The sequence below is a fragment of the Trachymyrmex septentrionalis genome, unplaced genomic scaffold, assembly GCF_001594115.1.
Source record: "Trachymyrmex septentrionalis isolate Tsep2-gDNA-1 unplaced genomic scaffold, Tsep1.0 scaffold168, whole genome shotgun sequence".
In the NCBI taxonomy this organism is placed as follows: Eukaryota; Metazoa; Arthropoda; class Insecta; order Hymenoptera; family Formicidae; genus Trachymyrmex; species Trachymyrmex septentrionalis.
The window spans coordinates 280546-288318 of record NW_017304842.1 but is presented as its reverse complement, the minus strand read 5'-3'; the positions used below and the strand labels follow the sequence as shown (position 1 = coordinate 288318).

The 7773-nt window shown below is 27.3% G+C and overlaps 1 protein-coding gene across 1 annotated transcript in view; it reads left to right on the top strand.

The window, feature by feature from the left end:
• Positions 1 to 7773, top strand: part of LOC108746360 (ATP-binding cassette sub-family G member 1-like) — a 22447-nt gene that overhangs the window by 9729 nt on the left and 4945 nt on the right. The gene's annotated exons all lie outside the window — the stretch shown is intronic.

The window sequence follows — 7773 nt, the reverse complement described above, 5'->3', positions numbered from 1 at the left end:
ATATATATAATGTATACTTGTAATATTGTAATATATTGTAATATTATAACATTGTTAATATTATTACAATTGAGGAACAAAGAAAATACGTACACTTTTAGTTTGAAATCTGAACGCGATATGTTTCAGTCATCTTTATTATTTATTATCATTGATATAAATTTAATCTAAACTTACCATGACATATTTTTTATTATTCAAACTATGTGTGTGCGAGTTCTTGTTTTAGAACGGAAATAATTTTTTTGTCGTGCCATATATCTACTATTTCTCTGTTATAATAAAATATTGTAATTATTTGTATACTGTATAATAGTAAAATTGTCTAAATAAAGTAGTTACAAGTTAAAAGATATTTTATAAAACAATATGTATTTTGTAATTGTCCAATAGAACTGATATTTAATGATGTATATAACGTATTACAGCTTAAAGCATTACAAATAATATAAAAATTTCATAAGTTTTATTATGTCTGAGTGAGTATTTCGGTGTAAAATTCGAGCACAGTTTTTGTATTGATTTTAAAGTATTTAATTTCTTGCTTGCTTTAATTTTTATACAAAATTGCGTTTTATAATACTTATTTGCAAAGGATATAACAGGATAAGGAGGGGATTTTGGGCCTTGTAATTCATCGCCACAAAAGGCAAAATGAACAAATAATTTGAGAGACAACCATCTTTAACATAATCTAATATTATGCCAACTAGTTGCTTAGCTGAGTGGAGCAGATAGTAGAACTCAAGCTAATAATCGCAACAAGATTTTTTTGAATAGATGGATATTAATTTGCGTAATTAATGTATGCCAGCCAGAAACTCACTCCATCTCCAACAACGTTCGCATGCGGATCCAAGCATCGTCAATCCATTACAACAAATTTAAAAATCACGATGTCAAAGTTATGTAGATTAAAAAATAATTTAAGTAACATAAAAGAGAGTCATGTTCGTTCTGATTATTATCTTATGTTACATAATAACCGTTGAATATAAAAAGAGATGTGTCGCGCGAACAAAGCATAATCGGTTAATGATAAAAATAAACATATTATAACTGTTGAGAATTTCTATATATCCATGATTTAATCCTCAGTGTTAGTTTGCATGGACCATTTATGTAGAGCATCTCCGACATTCGCTTATTATAATTTCTCTCAGACTCCAGAATTCTCACATTATCCCAATCAAAGTCATGATTGCAACTCACCTTATGATCTGTGATAACTGAACAAGTGGATGTAACTCTATGTTACGTATATGATTGCGATGTTCTGCTAATCTTGTTTTTAGTTTTCTTCCCGTTTGGTCTACGTAGGTAGCATCGTAATCACGACATTCGATCTGGTCAACCACATTCCTTTTGGCAAATTTGGGCAAAAGATCCTTGTATACCTTAATGAATTTGTTTAATTTATTAATACTGTAATGAGCAACGCTATATGGGACGGAGGGTATGTACGGCTCATGAAATATTTATAAATAATGCATATAAATAAGACGTAAAATGCTTATCTCCAACTTATAAATAATCCATTCTGCGTAATTTAATGATGCATATAAACGCGGCATGCTCATACACATTTTAATGCATTCGTAGCGAGTAATGTCATCACCTGTAGATCAAGTTGATTTTGTATACTAAAAAATAATTCAACAATTAAAAATACATTTGAAAACAATGATATAAATCTGGTAAAAGAGACAAATAACAGTATTGATATATATTTCAAAATAGAAGTCATTATAGTTTTTATGAAAAAGAAGAAATTGAAAAACACATTTAAAATTTAGATATTTTGTTATAAATAGAGAAAAGTAATTTATTTATGAGAATTTAACACACTTTATATTTCTCTTTCTATAAAAAGAGAACACACTTTATGTTTTTCTTTTTGTAGAAAGAGACTAAAGCAGCTGGATTCGGCACACACCATTCGTTGTGGAGGGGAGAGTCCCCGCTACATGCCAAATTTTGAGAAACAATTTCCGTGTCGCTGAAAAACAATAAATAAATTTTTAATGTTTGTTTTACAACCTTCGTATTTTAATTTACCATATCTATTATATCATCCAAATTGAAGAATACAGTGGATATTTTATTCGAAAAGAATTTAAAATGGAAATAATTTTTCTGAGAAAAAAAAGAGAGTGTCAATTGTGTTAGAATTTTTTTTGTACTACTCGCTGTCCTTAATATCGGTTGTTAAAATACTGAGAAATTGTCCTAATTTCATAAAATCATTTTGAGGACAATTTAAAAAATTATAAATATTCAAAAAATGTAAGAAAAATAATTTTTTTTAGATTCTATACTAAAAACCCTCTTTAATGAAATATTAGCATTAACAGTCAAGAAATGTGATTTTTTTCGACTTCCAGCGTAATCCTACATATACATATATGTATGTGTGTTATTCTTAAGCATTTTTACCATAAATAATACTTACATGTGTAAATTTTTCTATTTGTATTATACCAATAAAATATTATTCGAAAATAATCTTTATGTCTTTATCTTTTCAAAAAGTGTTATTTTTGTTTCTTCATAAATATTATTTATTAATTGAGTCAATAGGAATTACTATACCATTTTAACGCTTAAATTCAATATTAGAACGTTAACCCTTCATGGTCACGTGGGTTAAAATAACCTAAGCATATGGTAAATCATTTCAAAAGGATTAGACGAATATATATTTGAAAATATTATAAATTTAAAAAGTTATAATTTTTTCAGTAATAAAACTAATTTTTTCGAAGTTAACATGTTTACGGTTTTTTTTTAGTGTAAAAATTAAATTTTTTACTACAACTTTATTGCTATCACTACAACATTATTGTTCCATTTTCTTAAAGGATGAAATTATATACTATAATTTTTTTAAGTCAATGGAACTAATACTATTGATTTGGTAACATTTAAAAAATGATTCGAATTATTTTAATCCAGAGTAACCATCGTGTAGCTTTTTTGAAGTGTAATCATGAAGGGTTAAATGAAAAGATACTTTTCACTAAAAGATATTAATATACGCAATAAAAATGTCGAGTATGAATTTTTATTCTCTACATCATTTGTCCAAATTCTATTATTTGAGTGACACACAACTGTTTTTTTTATTTATCTTCAAATTCTGCTTTCTTTTCTGAGCTGAACTTTATTATTTAATCGAATATTTTGTACATTTTATACAAAGCTACTTTGGAATCTTGGAAATTTAATTTAAAACGTAGCGCAATATGAATCTAAAACAATTTAAAAAATAATACTATATAAATATACTTACTTTGTAATACATCATTGTCTGATAGAATGTATATTTAATATTCTGCTAGAACTCTACGTTAACAAATTAAATATTTATATGCTCACCTCAAGCTTTTATAAATAATCTATTCCACGTGACTCATTGACACATACAAATGCGACATATTTATATTTAACGCATCTGTAGCGGATATTGCTATCACCTTATAAGGCATGTAAATCCAAGAATAGTAATTCAATAATTCAATAAGATATTTCGTTATGTGCTCTCATTCGAGAGTAATATTAAAATTAGACAATACTGAGATATTGATTAAGGGTGTGATCCATTCAATACTGCAAATACTTCGTTGACCAATCAGAAGAATGAATTTTACAAATTTATCAATCAAAGAATTCTTCAAAGTGTTTGCAGCGTGAAATGGATCGTACTTTAAGATTCAAAGTGTATTACTTTATTTCTTTAAAACTGCTGCAACGAATGTATCTGAAAAAAATCATATAAGTACAGAAGCTTTAGGTATCTAAAACATTATTAATTAATTTAAATTAGCACTAAGTACAGTCTCATCCTTTACCCCGAAATAATATCCATAATGATAATCTTCATATACGACAAAAATCTCGATTTCCATTGTGTACTCTACTATTTTCCGGACAAAGCAAAATGAACTTACAAGGCAGTACATAGTATTGTCTAAACTACAATAGATATACAATAGATATGCGGCTGCATGTTAAAATTCTGTAGACAGATCGGCATTAAATCGTTCGTTACATGCCTTTCTCGAACGTGCACGAGTGCAGAAACAAAAATTACTTTTTTATACATCAAGTAAATTTTATTATGTGCACAAAATTAAAAGATTTTTTTTTTTATAACGAAGGTATAATGTATTATTATAATATATTTTAATGATTATCTGCATTGATGGTTTGCACATTTGGGTTAATTTTTATCTAGGTTTTTATTTAAAAAATTTACTATAAGTTATAAAATATCATTAGGGGACAATAGCAACAATGCCTGGGGTCAATTACAATTGAACATTATATAATTTCTCCAAATTTTCTTGATTTTATTTTAGTATTATTTTGTATATTTTTTATATTAATGTTATTTATATTTTTTTTATAGAATCCCATTAACAAAAAACATAAGATGAGAGAAAAATTATATAAAAGCAGTGTCTTTATACAAACAGACATTTAAAGAAGTTATAAAGGACTAGTTATCTATTCGTTCAGCTGCAAGAAAGAGTATGCTTAAGAGTATAAAAATGTCTATAAGAGCCAACACTAGTTATCCCTGCAAAAGAGAATGGATTAAAATGGATTGAAATTTTTTTCTATCCAAATGCGCGTATTTTAAATAGTGAATACTCTTTTTGGATTTAATTGGATTCAATTGGATTCAATTAGATTTAATTGGATTGAAAAACTGCATTTCCTATTCCAATTTTCGAACAGTATTCATAATGCACAGAAAAAGCTATTATTATTTTTAGATTGAAAGGCATATGGCAGAGATATGCTCCATGCAATTCCTATAAATGAATAAAAATGCATTTAGAATTGAAAAGCATTCATTTTAACATTCGTGAATCAATATTTCTGAAAATTTAAATCCATTTCAATTCATTTCAATCCGTTCTCGTTTGCTGGGAAGACGGAGATTTTTTGTGATATCTTTCTTTCATACCTAGTATCTCCATGCACCTCTCTAAAAAGATAAAAAATTTTGTTAATAAAAAACAATTAGTAAGTATGGTGTATAAATAAATAATTGAAAAAAGTCATCTGAGTTCAGAAAGATGATCTTTCTATTATAGCATATAATAATGTAAAATAAATTGTAATATAAAATAAATTGTAAAAATTGTGACGCATCATATGTGAGGCAGAGAATTCTTAAGTATCAATAAATATAAAAATCATATTAATTGGACTGCAACACAGCATTCGGTTATGACGGCGTACAGATTAGAAATTTCCCATGAGTTTGATTGGGAGAATATAAAAATTTTTGATAAACAAGAAAATTTGCACAAAAGACTCTGAAATGATTTTTATTAAGGAACAAAAGAATCCTAAATAACAAAATAAATAACAAATCAAAGGACTCTTTCTATACAAAACAAATAATAATAAGTAACGGGCAAAGTAAGAGTCAACACATTTCTTTGAAATTAATAAAAGAATATATTACAATTAACAGAGGTAAAATTATATAACGCAAAAAGTAGATATAGTACTGCTCAATTCAATATTCTAAATATGAAATGCAGTTTTTCAATCTAATTCAATAAAAAAAGTTTTTATTTAAAAATGGACCATAAATGCTATTTAAATTTAAAATTATAAGTAGAAAATTTTTCGTTTTAATCCAACTAAGTTCAAAAAAGTTGTAAAAATAATTGAGCTATGTTCTTTTTTCTCTTTAATTAAAAGTAAAATGAATGATCGATGTGAACACTCGCAAACGAAATCGAATGCAGCTTGAATATTAGGCTAATCATGGCGCGCGACATCGGCCAAGCGAGATTAGATTATCCGACACTTACCCAATGTTGTTTCATAGTAATGTAAATTGTTTATATTTTATTACATCTGTCAAAAGATGATATTTTTATTATATCTATATAATTTCGTTACTAGTTTAACTGGTTGTAATTGAAGTAGAGAATGAATAATACATTTACCAATTGAAAAAGTGGTGTAGCGGGTAACATAAAAGGTTCAGACGTCCCATGTTCGAATCCCAAAGTGCGTTTTTTAATACCAATTTGAAGTAGTTAATTTCAGGTATAATTATTATGAATGTCTCTTAAAAATAAAATTTGTAATCCTTAAATATAAATGTTTTTTTTTTTTTTTTTTTCAGAATATTAAACTAGTGTCAGCTCGGATTCAATCCATTTCAATCCATTTTCATGGATTTAAAATACCTATTAAAAAATTTTTAATCTATTTTAATTCATTCTCGTTTTAATTTCACATTAATATTATTTAAATTTTGTTTATTATTATTGCTAAAATTGTTATTGAATTTTTGTTAAATTGTGTAAATTTTTTTCGTAATCTATTATTAATTATAGCAAAGATCATACGTAATGGATAACCATTGCTAAACAGTATTCTTATAATTTTATCGAAATTCTTGTTGAAAAATTGGATATAAAAGATGAAGAACTCTATCAGTTAATTCTATGATAATGTCTTCTTTTGAATCATGGAATGTTTTGAAAAGGAATTTAAAAATCGTTCAGAAGACGTAGATTTCTGATACCAGAGAGAAACTTGAGAGAGGACATGACGGCAAAACCTGTAACTGCAAAATGCTGTCGCGCACTACTGTCCTCTGACAAGTGGATGTAAACTACATAGTAACGTCCACTTTTTAAGGCTGGAGATGATAAATCGATATTTGGTTCATATATCCACTAACGAGATACTATTAAAGACCGTCAACCCTGGGCAAATTTTCGGCGAACCCTCGGCAAATTATTTTTTAAAAAGGGTCCCAAAGCTTCCTTCTCTGAAATATTTTTCAAAACGTTGGCATTCGAGTTAAATTGTCTTTGTCATATGATCTCGAGCGTGCAATTTGATGAGGTCACTACAGGTTATTCGAAGCGTTTGTTATGTAAGTTTAGGACGAGACATTATTCTTTTTGTAATAATGAGAAGATTTAATATAAAATTGTATTTGATTAATAGTTAATTTGGCACAATTAAAATGAACAAACTCTTAGATACATAAAGACATATAAAGACAGAAATAACAGTAAATAAACTAGTATTAATCCGTTTACATAATTTTAAATTATAATGTACATGTTATTTATATGACGAATACTTTTCTTAAGTATTAAATATTTGTATTGAGAAGGATCCAAATTGGCGACCGAAACTTCTACAATTTATATATAACGATTGTTAAATTAATTATACGTGACTAACTAGTGTTGGCTCTTATAGACATCTTTATACTTTGATTTATTTTTCAGAGCCTTTGCTATTCATAGTATGACTTATGTAGTTGTGTTATGTTTACCTCTGGCAAATGTGGTACATTTACCCATCTCTACTGTTAAAATCATCTCTATCGTCTTCAGGAATTGGGACGATTGTAACAAAATTCCTCACAGTCTTTAAACAAACATAACTTTTTCCTAGTTACATAAAAAAAATTAAATCAAAGAAAATTTTCTAGCTAAATAAATTCTACATCTAAAAATACATATTTTTTAAATGTAAATATTATATTTTAACTGTAACATTTTAAAGTTAAAATGTTACTTTTATCTCCTCTAATATCGTCTAATTATTATTATTATTATTATTAGGAACTCGAAAGCTCATTGCCGCAAATACCAAATCCCGCCACTGTTCCCGTCCCTGAGCCAGATCCCTCCATTTGTGACCCTCGTACCCCATTTCGTTAAGGTCCATTCTAATATTTTCTTCCCATCTACGTCTTGGTCTACCCAATGGTCT